At 40.9% G+C, this 13,235-nt stretch overlaps 2 long non-coding RNA genes across 2 annotated transcripts; both read right to left on the reverse strand.

The window, feature by feature from the left end:
• Nucleotides 1–1,664: 1,664 nt before the first annotated feature.
• Nucleotides 1,665–3,620, reverse strand: LOC127299432 (uncharacterized). Its single transcript, XR_007850447.2, has 5 exons — nucleotides 3,338–3,620; nucleotides 3,153–3,249; nucleotides 2,911–2,987; nucleotides 1,946–2,036; nucleotides 1,665–1,776 (listed from the first exon to the last, which is right to left on the reverse strand). It is a non-coding gene; the product is annotated as an uncharacterized lncRNA (long non-coding RNA).
• Nucleotides 3,621–9,684: 6,064 nt separating this feature from the next.
• On the reverse strand, nucleotides 9,685–11,640 carry LOC127299434 (uncharacterized). Its single transcript, XR_007850450.2, has 5 exons — nucleotides 11,358–11,640; nucleotides 11,173–11,269; nucleotides 10,931–11,007; nucleotides 9,966–10,056; nucleotides 9,685–9,796 (listed from the first exon to the last, which is right to left on the reverse strand). It is a non-coding gene; the product is annotated as an uncharacterized lncRNA (long non-coding RNA).
• Nucleotides 11,641–13,235: the final 1,595 nt, after the last annotated feature.

Raw genomic sequence — 13,235 nt, forward strand, 5'->3', positions numbered from 1 at the left:
ATGTGAAAGAGAATCAGTTTCTCTTGTGGATATAGCATGTGAAAGAGAATCAGTTTCTCTTGTGGATATAGCATGTGAAAGAGAATCAGTTTCTCTTGTGGATATAGCATCCCACATCACAGTTGAAGGGGACACTAAGAAAGTCCTATGACATCTCTATATATTTGTTAAAGCAGAGTTCCTCTACATGAAACACTAGGAAGGGTCACCCTCTTTTGTTTCATTTTCCTCGACCATCTCCACATGGTCGGCACACCATCTTTCACGTACCCTTCCGGTACTTCCAACACACATTTCCTTTGGAAATTTTTTTTCAAAACCAAAACTCGACACAGCTCTGTAACGGCCATCCCAACCGTCCATGACCGCGGACGCGGCTATTCGAATAGATTTGACTCTGCAGAGTTTGCACACTTTCCCCACAAGATCCGCGAGTCTATCATGTGGGCATCATCCCTGCATATCAACTATGCCATGACAGAAACTCGGACATAACCTTTCGCTTATCTCCCCTGACATGAGTCCTTCCCTGCAGGCTTACCCCTTCCCGGCACCCCGGCAGCATACCTCCTTTTGAGCGTATCTCCGGCGCCATGACAGAAGACCCTCAGTAATCGTCCGGCTATCAGTTAAGACAGTGTATTGCCTCCTCCAGAGCGCAACCCGGTGTCAGAGGTCATCGTGACCCTCCTAGAGAGTTGTGAAGGTGTCTCATGCCAGCTTCAACAAACTAGGGCTAAGCCCCGTGCCCATGTTGGGGTAATGTGGTTGCGCGATTTAGTTGTTCCGGGCGAATACAAAGAAACGTGTGTCGTTTTTCTCAAAAACCCAAGTCACACACACTTTCCTCTTTCCAACCATCTTTGTCCAGATCATTTCCTTTCATCAACCATACACTCGGGTAAGGTCAACTCACCCAAGGTTTTCTCAAAAACTTTTACAACAAGGTAAACCTTGAGGGGTTCCCAACCTAAAGCTTTATGCAAGAGCTAAGGTATATCGATGGCACGATGCTAGACATCATACCACTAAGGAGAGGACAATTGAAGCGTCAAGGGGGGGGAGATCATACATACTTAGGATAAGCATGCATGGAAACAACATAGGTAGGATTGCTCGACAAGGTTCATGATGTTAATCATCATACCATGAAGAAGAAGATAAAATAGGTGGTCAAGGGGGGGGCATACATGCTTCGGGTAAGCATGCATAAAAGCAACAAGGGTTTTAACATACTTGAGAGTAAGTATGCGTAACATCAACAATGGGTTCGACATACTTGAGAGTAAGTATGCCTAGCATCAACAAGAGATTCAACATACTTGGGAGTAAGTATGTATAGCATCAAAAAGAGTTAGAAGGCATCACAAGGACATGATACTAACCATCATACCACTAAGGGGTGCAAGAAGGGTGTCGAGAGGTCGACACACTCAAGGTAGGTGGGCATACCCTCACACTTAGAGGGTACACCAAGGTAATGGTTATGATCATCATTCCCGAAAAGGGGAATTGTAGGTGAGGTGTCAAAGAGAATCAACATGCTCACGGTGAGCATGCTCCATCAACATAAGTAGAAACAACACAAGATAAAACGAGAGACAAGAATAACACAAGTAACCACAATGTGTGATTCAACAATCAGAGATCAAGAGATGGCTTGCCTTGGCTTATTTGTCCCTGGACTTCTTCAACTTCATCAATATAAGAATCCCGTCAATATAAATAAAATCCTTGTCCGAACCACTTCTTCTTCTTCTCCGGAATCGTTCGCATCTATCGTCGGAAAATATAAAAGGAACACAATCAATCATATTGCACCAATCATAACAAGCATGCAACATTCAACAATCAACAAGCAATAGCTAACCACCTTACTACGGGCTAACATACAAAGAACTTATAGATACTGCAAAGCAACTAAAAGAGAACCCATTTTATTTACCTAGTAAAGGTATGAGAGTATCACAACTTAGCAATTGCCTTTCTCGGGTATCACCATGGTATAAACCAAATATCCCCTGGTAGATAACATCCTAAAGAGGACAAGTGCATTAGTTTGACATCAAATACAATCACAAAGCATTTTCAAACATTTTTGAAAAAGTAGAAAACAGTTTTCCTAACTTAATTTGTTCCCATAACACTACAACCAAAAAAAAATAGGAAGCAAACCATATACCACATCATTTGAAAACTTAAGCAAAACAAAAGAGCTAATGTTAGGTTGTAGAGGTTTGGTTTTGCAAGCATAAAACAAAGGTTGCCCATCTCTACTAAAAAGAGTTGGTCAAGGGTTTTAAATAAACCGAAAAGTTTTGCTTCAACAATGCATGTCACACATATACCTTACTAACAGCAACAAATATGTATGAACAGAGACTAATAATATTTTTCCTAGATAGCCAGTACTAATACAAGACTAACCCAATTGGAAACACCTAAAAATATTAAACCTACAATTTTAGGAATTTCTATGAATCTGACTGTACAGAAAACAAGATCTGTAAGCCATAAATCGTAGAAAAATCCTAAAAATATGAGGCCACTTGCATTTGAAAGGTAATTAAACAGAGATGCATACCCAATTGGATTTGGGTTCAAATTGTTTCTGAAACTCTCACAAATGGATTGACAAGTTTACTGCATGTCTGTACCATTTGCTTTCTCACTGGAGTTACACAACAGATAAATGTTTGAAACTTGTTGGAGATGATTAAGAAAACATTCAGTAATCCTTCAGAAGTGGAATCACTCAATTAGGTTCAAAAATGGATTTTTGATGAATTAAAAGCTAACAGCCATGTCTGCAGAACACACAGAATAAGTTTAATTCACCAAAAATCATACACACATCAGAAAAATATGAGGCTTGCTGCATCTGAAAGGTATTGGATAGGTGGTTCTTACCCAATTGGTTTCATTCAAAAATTCGTTTCCAAGCTCCTGGTTTAATTCGACAAAGTCAGATCTGACCAGATCTTGATCTGTGAACCATTTCAGTTTCAGGAGGTCAATCGAAGTGAAACCACCTCCAAAATGAAGGTACTGAAGAGGGCGTTCACCCACAGTTGAGTTTGCTCAAAAAGGTTTCGTAAAACGGAAGAAATCTCACAAACAGTGATTCTGCATGTTTGCAGAACTTTATTTACCTTGCAAAATCCGTAACGAATTTGAGTATGAGACCAACGCCAAGTTGTAGATCTTTTCAATACCTATCTGCGGAACTTTGAATCACTCGATTTGGATCTGCACACAAGATTTGGCGGATTTTACAAGTTCGTACCAGAATCTGAAACAGCAAGATACAGAAATTACTGCATGGTTTTGGACGAACTTTGCTCAAGAACTTCAGATCTGAGGATAGCTCAAGCTTCTCCATGCTTGGACCAACATGAACCTGCATCAAGATCCAATCTTAGCAAGGGAGGAAGAAGAAGAGGAGAGAAAACCATCTAGGGTTGGGGAGAAGAAGGAGAGGGAGGCTCTCATGGTGAGGGGAAGCTTGAGGGAGGAGGGGAGCTTCATCTAGGTGGATTTCCATGGCCATGGCCGGCCATGGAGCTTGGGAGGAGCAGCAGCTCGTGGGTAAGAGGTATGAGAGGAGTGTGAGGGAGTGGAGGAAGAAGTGGGGAGTGAAAAATGAGAGCAAAGAGAGGAGGGGGTGGCCGGCTATGAGGTTTTATAGAGGGAGGGAGTGGTGGCAGCTCTTCACTTGATTGGCCAAGGTGGGTGGCTGCCCATTTAGTGATTGGGGTAGTTGGGAGGCAAAGCTTGTGGAGGAAGGAAAAGAAGAGGAAGGGGCTGGCCGAAATTTTTTTTGCCATGCCAACATAATTGGCCGGCTCCATTCTTGCCAAATACAAGTGAACAATGTGAGGGAGAGGCACAACATCCATGTGAATAGATATGTGCATGATGTTGAGGAGAAAATGTCAAAGAGTGACTTTGATGATGATAAAAATAGAAGTAGATACATATAGATAGAAATAATGGGAAGGGTGACATGTACTCCAAGGATAATTGTTACCACTATGGTTGGGACTAACAAAAGATGAAAAATAGACCCAAAGGTATATTTGATGATTAGAAGTTTTTATTTGAATTCAATTTTGGAAGGATTGGGATTGATCACATGCAACAATGCATGAGCCTGTCAAGGTAGATGGGATGGTGAGTTAAGTATTCCAATACTCACAAGGATGAATATTGTGACATAAATCATCAATTCATGAGGTCAATGTGATAATAGAAAAGAATAGAGGATTGAGATGGATATGATGAAACATAAGTTGCTATTCAAATAAGAGGTCAATAGGGAGTGATTTGAAAGTATCAAATGATCATCCATTTGATCAAAAATTGGGGGATGGAGGGGATACAATGTGGTGGATCAGAGATGTGCATAAGATGTGCAAGAGTTGCCATTTGAAAAAGAGTTTAATTGAAGGGTATGGGACACACCTCAATTGTCTAGAGACAATTGGGAATGAACTCAAGTGGAATTTTGAAGATGTTGAGAGAAAACTAGTTGGAACATAGGAGTTCAAAATATTCTACTTACTTTCTCAAGTAAAGAAGAGTTTTTCTCAAATTTAAAGTAAACAAGAAATGGTATAGGTACCATAAACAAGCCTTTTGTTAAAAACAAAACAAAACAGAGAGTAATGTTTTAGAAATCAGTACTTGGTAGAAATGGGATGAAAAACAAAACCCATTTTAGTTCCTTGTTTTCTTTGAAGAATTATTTTGAAAAGATTTAATAAAACTAGAAGTAGTTTTGTGATAAAACTAGAGAAGGAAAATCAATAGGACCTTTGAGAGAGAAAACTTATTTTAGGGAGAAGTGTTCTCAAGGGTAGATGGTGGATACAAAATGTACCCATCATTCCCACTCTTGGTTTTGTGAAGATTTAACTTGAATAAAAACAAGAGGTGAAAATAAAGAAAGTGATCTAGTGCAGAAACACTGGATAAGGTATGAGATCAAGTTGAATATAGGAGTTGCAAGGATAGATTGAGACATGCAGGATGTGGAGGTTGAAGAGGATGTTGCATGGATGAGATCCATGCATTGAAGTCAACAATAACAGTTGTGGGTGCTTAGAGATCAATTGCCAAAGTCTGGACATTTAAGCCTGTCAACACAGATGGTCGACATGGCCTCAAAATCAACAAGGATGAGTGGGTATAAGAGAGGGATGTAGCTAGGGGAAGATGATCCCAAGTTTTGAATTAAGGATGATTGAGCTAGGTTGCACCACAAGGAGAAAAAATCAAGGTGGCACACTCATGTTGTCATCAGGAGAGAGGTTTGATGTAGTAAGAAGGAAAATAATTCTTCCTAAGCCACACATGTGTTTTATTTGGTGAGTTGCTTGTTTAACCACTAGAGGTGTTGTTCTTTGAGGTAACTAAAGACAAAACTCAACAAGCAAAACAAGATAATACATCTACCAACAGATCAAAGAAATTCATCTTAACAGCAGAGATCAAGGCAATTCATCTTAATTAGTCTAAAGAAAAAGTTTTTGTTCCCCCTGATTTTTGAAATATGGACAACTAATCAAGGTTGCAAAAGTTGGGGTGTTACAGATCTTCCACCCTTAAAATAATCTCGTCCCGAGATTACTGAGCGTAGAACTGGAGGGGTTGTAAAGCTTAACGAAAGTTAGACTCCATTCTTCTGTCGGCGTGCCGTTGTTGAGAGGGTCGCAACTTCAGCTTCTGAGAGACATGTTAGATTTCTTCCGAGGGAAAGCTTCGTGAAGGGTTGACTACTCCATGCAGGTGTTGGATCTGTAGCTTCTTCACGATCCTGGCGGAGGTTCAAGACTGTGGGAGGCTTAGTGCACCCAACGGTGCTTGAGCAGGGCTGAAAACCTTTTTAGAGTTAGCTTGATTTTAGTGGAAGACGAAGTCTTCCACCCTTAAGATTTTTCATCTGGTTCTCGGAAAACTCAGAGCTTCTGCCTTGTAGTTACGTGCGGGGCTTCTGAAGAAGTCATCGGTCTTCCTTGTTCAGCTGAAGGATCTTCGGGGGCGACGTGCAGACCACAACTTCAAGAGGCGCTCACGGTGTTAACTCAACCATATGGGACGCGCGGTGAGTTAGTAAGTTGAAGAAATGCATGGTTGGTATCCATATGAAGCCGCAACAGAGGGCGTCGAAGACAATCTTCAGCTTGAGAGTCGGGGCTGACTTATACCAGATAAGAAGTGAGCGGGTAAATTACACCTAACCTTGAGTCTTGAGGTATCTTCAGGAGCTTCACTTGATGAGGACCAGATGAACCATGTGATGTAGCTTTGCTTTGACGCTATTGCTCTCTCAGCTTGTTAGACAGTGTGTTAGAGGGTAGTTTTAAAAAGATATCCTCGAGGTTAGCGCGATTATGCTCTGAGGTTAGACCAAGTTAGTATGTCTTCTTGCAGAGGTGCGATCACTCTTGAAGGTATGGGCTTCTGCTTTCTTGGCGTAGTAGAGATGCTTCAGTTGATCTTGAAAGTAGTTATCGAAGATAGGGGCCTGGGTTAGTTTTTCCGACGGTTGAAAACAACTGTTAACAAGGCTAACTTCTCAGAAAACTAGCAGTTAGCATTTTAACGGCAAGGTAGATGAGGGTGAAAACATCTTAGAGAGGCTTCCTACGCTGGGTTATCACACTCGTAATGTTTTTAGACCTAAATAGCAAGACAAACACACACACAACAAACAGATACAAACACTCAAGGCAGCACACTAGGGAAATACAAGCAATCATCAAACCGGACATGGTACTCTAAGTACCCAGAAATTCCTAATGCGCGGGGGTAGCTCAATCAAAGAGATTGAGTTTGTCCTATCCATCCTATAGGTTTGGGGGCTGGTCACATATGTCGCCGTCTTCATATTGTCAGCATCAACTTCAACTTGGATCATTGTAGCAGTTGGTGGTGAAGGGGCCGGGTGTTGAGCCGTTGATGTCGAAGTGGAGGCGGAAACTGTGTAGAACTTCTAGTCTCGACATCCCGAAAACATGAGGTCTTTGAAGAGGTAGCTATTGAGGTGCTCCCGAAGTTGGCAACTTCTGGTGGCTGGCCTAAAAATTACTAGTCAAGAAACCGAGGACTTGATCCCGACGGCGCAAAAAGTGCATGTCCACGGAGGAACAGGGTCAGCTCCTTAACAGACTTTGGTGATAACCAAAGACATGATATTATCATTCTTTTATGTGCACACTAAGTCGGCCTCCAATCTTCAATAGCTGTCGTTGGAGATTCATGAGTCTTCCTGTGGGATTGATGTATCTTTGAGTTCGAGTCTCCGGTCTGAGTTGGAGACATCGTCCAATATGTAGGTTTGAAGTGGATGAGACAATAGAGTAAGAATTTTCAAACACTTCTATAAAGCGGAGAGATAAGAATTTAGAAGTTTTGAAGAAACAAGAGGAGTAGAAGCTATGCTTACGACTAAAGAAATAATTTGTTTCGTAAATAGTTTTTCCCAATTACTTGTCTCCTAACTAACGTCCATGCTAACTAAGGTCTCCTACAGTCAGGATGGCTCTGATACCAGCTCTGTGGGGACCCCGGACTAACGGTCCGAAATACCCTGTTATGTATACAGTTCACGATCCCATGATCAGTGTGTCGTGAACACATAACCGAACTGATATCAAATTATACCATCCATTACAAAGCGGAAAAAGAAAATTACAATGAGGTCACATGACCAATACTTACATAATAGCCTCGAAGGGCCTAACTAAACATCAGAGTAGCATCATCACTTCAGCAGCGCAGTACCCAAGTCATCTGCCATAACCCTACAGGCAACTGACTGGGAAGACGTTCCTAGCTCGCATAGACGTCGTCAACTCCTTCTTCATCTATCGAAGTCCTCCAGGTCTGGCCAAGTAAATAGCCAGGGACAAAGCCGTGAGTACATTTGAATTGTACTCGCAAACCATCAAGAAGGTGATAACAATTCTAACTAAAGAAGACAAGAGAGGAAGAATAGTTTCTCTGGTGGATATAGCATGTGAAAGAGAATCAGTTTCTCTTGTGGATATAGCATGTGAAAGAGAATCAGTTTCTCTTGTGGATATAGCATGTGAAAGAGAATCAGTTTCTCTTGTGGATATAGCATCCCACATCACAGTTGAAGGGGACACTAAGAAAGTCCTATGACATCTCTATATATTTGTTAAAGCAGAGTTCCTCTACATGAAACACTAGGAAGGGTCACCCTCTTTTGTTTCATTTTCCTCGACCATCTCCACATGGTCGGCACACCATCTTTCCTGTACCCTTAGGTACTTCCAACACACATTTCCTTTGGAAAATTTTTTTCAAAACCAAAACTCGACACAGCTCTGTAACGGCCATCCCAACCGTCCATGACCGCGGACGCGGCTATTCGAATAGATTTGACTCTGCAGAGTTTGCACACTTTCCCCACAAGATCCGCGAGTCTATCATGTGGGCATCATCCCTGCATATCAACTATGCCATGACAGAAACTCGGACATAACCTTTCGCTTATCTCCCCTGACATGAGTCCTTCCCTGCGGGCTTACCCCTTCCCGGCACCCCGGCAGCATACCTCCTTTTGAGCGTATCTCCGGCGCCATGACAGAAGACCCTCAGTAATCGTCCGGCTATCAGTTAAGACAGTGTATTGCCTCCTCCAGAGCGCAACCCGGTGTCAGAGGTCATCGTGACCCTCCTAGAGAGTTGTGAAGGTGTCTCATGCCAGCTTCAACAAACTAGGGCTAAGCCCCGTGCCCATGTTGGGGTAATGTGGTTGCGCGATTTAGTTGTTCCGGGCGAATACAAAGAAACGTGTGTCGTTTTTCTCAAAAACCCAAGTCACACACACTTTCCTCTTTCCAACCATCTTTGTCCAGATCATTTCCTTTCATCAACCATACACTCGGGTAAGGTCAACTCACCCAAGGTTTTCTCAAAAACTTTTACAACAAGGTAAACCTTGAGGGGTTCCCAACCTAAAGTTTTATGCAAGAGCTAAGGTATATCGATGGCACGATGCTAGACATCATACCACTAAGGAGAGGACAATTGAAGCGTCAAGGGGGGGGAGATCATACATACTTAGGATAAGCATGCATGGAAACAACATAGGTAGGATTGCTCGACAAGGTTCATGATGTTAATCATCATACCATGAAGAAGAAGATAAAATAGGTGGTCAAGGGGGGGGCATACATGCTTCGGGTAAGCATGCATAAAAGCAACAAGGGTTTTAACATACTTGAGAGTAAGTATGCGTAACATCAACAATGGGTTCGACATACTTGAGAGTAAGTATGCCTAGCATCAACAAGAGATTCAACATACTTGGGAGTAAGTATGTATAGCATCAAAAAGAGTTAGAAGGCATCACAAGGACATGATACTAACCATCATACCACTAAGGGGTGCAAGAAGGGTGTCGAGAGGTCGACACACTCAAGGTAGGTGGGCATACCCTCACACTTAGAGGGTACACCAAGGTAATGGTTATGATCATCATTCCCGAAAAGGGGAATTGTAGGTGAGGTGTCAAAGAGAATCAACATGCTCACGGTGAGCATGCTCCATCAACATAAGTAGAAACAACACAAGATAAAACGAGAGACAAGAATAACACAAGTAACCACAATGTGTGATTCAACAATCAGAGATCAAGAGATGGCTTGCCTTGGCTTATTTGTCCCTGGACTTCTTCAACTTCATCAATATAAGAATCCCGTCAATATAAATAAAATCCTTGTCCGAACCACTTCTTCTTCTTCTCCGGAATCGTTCGCATCTATCGTCGGAAAATATAAAAGGAACACAATCAATCATATTGCACCAATCATAACAAGCATGCAACATTCAACAATCAACAAGCAATAGCTAACCACCTTACTACGGGCTAACATACAAAGAACTTATAGATACTGCAAAGCAACTAAAAGAGAACCCATTTTATTTACCTAGTAAAGGTATGAGAGTATCACAACTTAGCAATTGCCTTTCTCGGGTATCACCATGGTATAAACCAAATATCCCCTGGTAGATAACATCCTAAAGAGGACAAGTGCATTAGTTTGACATCAAATACAATCACAAAGCATTTTCAAACATTTTTGAAAAAGTAGAAAACAGTTTTCCTAACTTAATTTGTTCCCATAACACTACAACCAAAAAAAAATAGGAAGCAAACCATATACCACATCATTTGAAAACTTAAGCAAAACAAAAGAGCTAATGTTAGGTTGTAGAGGTTTGGTTTTGCAAGCATAAAACAAAGGTTGCCCATCTCTACTAAAAAGAGTTGGTCAAGGGTTTTAAATAAACCGAAAAGTTTTGCTTCAACAATGCATGTCACACATATACCTTACTAACAGCAACAAATATGTATGAACAGAGACTAATAATATTTTTCCTAGATAGCCAGTACTAATACAAGACTAACCCAATTGGAAACACCTAAAAATATTAAACCTACAATTTTAGGAATTTCTATGATTCTGACTGTACAGAAAACAAGATCTGTAAGCCATAAATCGTAGAAAAATCCTAAAAATATGAGGCCACTTGCATTTGAAAGGTAATTAAACAGAGATGCATACCCAATTGGATTTGGGTTCAAATTGTTTCTGAAACTCTCACAAATGGATTGACAAGTTTACTGCATGTCTGTACCATTTGCTTTCTCACTGGAGTTACACAACAGATAAATGTTTGAAACTTGTTGGAGATGATTAAGAAAACATTCAGTAATCCTTCAGAAGTGGAATCACTCAATTAGGTTCAAAAATGGATTTTTGATGAATTAAAAGCTAACAGCCATGTCTGCAGAACACACAGAATAAGTTTAATTCACCAAAAATCATACACACATCAGAAAAATATGAGGCTTGCTGCATCTGAAAGGTATTGAATAGGTGGTTCTTACCCAATTGGTTTCATTCAAAAATTCGTTTCCAAGCTCCTGGTTTAATTCGACAAAGTCAGATCTGACCAGATCTTGATCTGTGAACCATTTCAGTTTCAGGAGGTCAATCGAAGTGAAACCACCGCCAAAATGAAGGTACTGAAGAGGGCTTTCACCCACAGTTGAGTTTGCTCAAAAAGGTTTCGTAAAACGGAAGAAATCTCACAAACAGTGATTCTGCATGTTTGCAGAACTTTATTTACCTTGCAAAATCCTTAACGAATTTGAGTATGAGACCAACGCCAAGTTGTAGATCTTTTCAATACCTATCTGCGGAACTTTGAATCACTCGATTTGGATCTGCACACAAGATTTTGCGGATTTTACAAGTTCGTACCAGAATCTGAAACAGCAAGATACAGAAATTACTGCATGGTTTTGGACGAACTTTGCTCAAGAACTTCAGATCTGAGGATAGCTCAAGCTTCTCCATGCTTGGACCAACATGAACCTGCATCAAGATCCAATCTTAGCAAGGGAGGAAGAAGAAGAGGAGAGAAAACCATCTAGGGTTGGGGAGAAGAAGGAGAGGGAGGCTCTCATGGTGAGGGGAAGCTTGAGGGAGGAGGGGAGCTTCATCTAGGTGGATTTCCATGGCCATGGCCGGCCATGGAGCTTGGGAGGAGCAGCAGCTCGTGGGTAAGAGGTATGAGAGGAGTGTGAGGGAGTGGAGGAAGAAGTGGGGAGTGAAAAATGAGAGCAAAGAGAGGAGGGGGTGGCCGGCTATGAGGTTTTATAGAGGGAGGGAGTGGTGGCAGCTCTTCACTTGATTGGCCAAGGTGGGTGGCTGCCCATTTAGTGATTGGGGTAGTTGGGAGGCAAAGCTTGTGGAGGAAGGAAAAGAAGAGGAAGGGGCTGGCCGAAATTTTTTTTGCCATGCCAACATAATTGGCCGGCTCCATTCTTGCCAAATACAAGTGAACAATGTGAGGGAGAGGCACAACATCCATGTGAATAGATATGTGCATGATGTTGAGGAGAAAATGTCAAAGAGTGACTTTGATGATGATAAAAATAGAAGTAGATACATATAGATAGAAATAATGGGAAGGGTGACATGTACTCCAAGGATAATTGTTACCACTATGGTTGGGACTAACAAAAGATGAAAAATAGACCCAAAGGTATATTTGATGATTAGAAGTTTTTATTTGAATTCAATTTTGGAAGGATTGGGATTGATCACATGCAACAATGCATGAGCCTGTCAAGGTAGATGGGATGGTGAGTTAAGTATTCCAATACTCACAAGGATGAATATTGTGACATAAATCATCAATTCATGAGGTCAATGTGATAATAGAAAAGAATAGAGGATTGAGATGGATATGATGAAACATAAGTTGCTATTCAAATAAGAGGTCAATAGGGAGTGATTTGAAAGTATCAAATGATCATCCATTTGATCAAAAATTGGGGGATGGAGGGGATACAATGTGGTGGATCAGAGATGTGCATAAGATGTGCAAGAGTTGCCATTTGAAAAAGAGTTTAATTGAAAGGTATGGGACACACCTCAATTGTCTAGAGACAATTGGGAATGAACTCAAGTGGAATTTTGAAGATGTTGAGAGAAAACTAGTTGGAACATAGGAGTTCAAAATATTCTACTTACTTTCTCAAGTAAAGAAGAGTTTTTCTCAAATTTAAAGTAAACAAGAAATGGTATAGGTACCATAAACAAGCCTTTTGTTAAAAACAAAACAAAACAGAGAGTAATGTTTTAGAAATCAGTACTTGGTAGAAATGGGATGAAAAACAAAACCCATTTTAGTTCCTTGTTTTCTTTGAAGAATTATTTTGAAAAGATTTAATAAAACTAGAAGTAGTTTTGTGATAAAACTAGAGAAGGAAAATCAATAGGACCTTTGAGAGAGAAAACTTATTTTAGGGAGAAGTGTTCTCAAGGGTAGATGGTGGATACAAAATGTACCCATCATTCCCACTCTTGGTTTTGTGAAGATTTAACTTGAATAAAAACAAGAGGTGAAAATAAAGAAAGTGATCTAGTGCAGAAACACTGGATAAGGTATGAGATCAAGTTGAATATAGGAGTTGCAAGGATAGATTGAGACATGCAGGATGTGGAGGTTGAAGAGGATGTTGCATGGATGAGATCCATGCATTGAAGTCAACAATAACAGTTGTGGGTGCTTAGAGATCAATTGCCAAAGTCTGGACATTTAAGCCTGTCAACACAGATGGTCGACATGGCCTCAAAATCAACAAGGATGAGTGGGTATAAGAGAGGGATGTAGCTAGGGGA

This window comes from Lolium perenne, chromosome 5 (assembly GCF_019359855.2).
Source record: "Lolium perenne isolate Kyuss_39 chromosome 5, Kyuss_2.0, whole genome shotgun sequence".
Classification (NCBI taxonomy): domain Eukaryota; kingdom Viridiplantae; phylum Streptophyta; class Magnoliopsida; order Poales; family Poaceae; genus Lolium; species Lolium perenne.